The sequence below is a fragment of the Octopus bimaculoides genome, chromosome 18 (assembly GCF_001194135.2).
Source record: "Octopus bimaculoides isolate UCB-OBI-ISO-001 chromosome 18, ASM119413v2, whole genome shotgun sequence".
Classification (NCBI taxonomy): Eukaryota; Metazoa; Mollusca; class Cephalopoda; order Octopoda; family Octopodidae; genus Octopus; species Octopus bimaculoides.
The window spans coordinates 32,981,907-32,982,979 of NC_068998.1; the positions used below are offsets into that span (position 1 = coordinate 32,981,907).

Sequence of the window (1,073 nt, forward strand, 5' to 3'; positions counted from 1 at the left end):
ATATGTATATATGTATGTATGTGTATGTATGTATGTATGTATGTGTGTGTGTTTGCATGTATGTATGTATTCTGCATATTTCTGTGTTTGTGTGTTTTTTATGTATGTGTGTGCATGTGTGTATATGTATGTACCTCTGTCTCCTTGTGTGTGCATGTCTGAGTGTGTGTATGTGTGTGTTTTGCTGCTATGTACCATGTTTGTATGTATGTGTGCACATATTCATATGTGTGGACAAGTGTGTGTGTATATGTGGTCATGTGTTTCAGTCTCTATTTGCGTTTGCGTATGTGGTTGTCTGTTCATATACCTTATGTACCTACCCGTCTGTATGTAGACCTGTTGGTTTACATATACATACATGTATGTATATGTAAACCAACAGGTCTACATACAAGTCACGAATTACGAATGAACCGTTTCTGACCGAATCTGGGTATGAGAAATGGGTTCTCTATAAAAATGTCAAGCATTGAAGACAGTGGTTAGGAAAGGAGAAACACCGGCACACTAGGCTAAAGAAGGTTTTCCCCATGTAAGGTGTTATCTGTTTGATGGGATATGAAAGGTTTAGTTCACTTTGAACTTTTAAACCCAAACCAAACAATAACAAAGAAGATCTACCACAAGCAGCTTGACTGGCTTAAGCGGCTTAAGACAGCGCTAGAAGAAAAACGACCATCTTGGTTTTAAGGTGAAAGATATTCTTCTATCAGGATAATGCTCGGCCACACACTGTGAGGATGACATTCCAAAGGCTGGAGCAGTTTGGATGGGAAACGATACCCCAACCACCATATTCGCCGGACATTGCCCCATCTGTTTATCACTTATTCTGCAGTCTTCAAAATCATTTGGACGGAAAAAAATGAATTCTGTAGATGAGGTCAGAACAGTACTGGAGGAGTATTTTTTGTCACGGACAGTTGAATTTTGGAAGAGGGTCCTTGCAAATCTACTAGATAGATGGAAAAGTATTGTAGAAAATGAAGGAGAGTACATTTTAGATAAAAAAAGAATATCTTAATTTTGAAAAATAAAAAAAATAATAAAAACACCGCATTATTTATGGT

At 37.4% G+C, this 1,073-nt stretch overlaps 1 long non-coding RNA gene across 1 annotated transcript in view; it reads left to right on the forward strand.

Moving 5' to 3' along the window:
* The window catches only part of LOC128249803 (uncharacterized), a 484,216-nt gene that overhangs the window by 234,966 nt on the left and 248,177 nt on the right, over nt 1-1,073 (forward strand). The gene's annotated exons all lie outside the window — the stretch shown is intronic.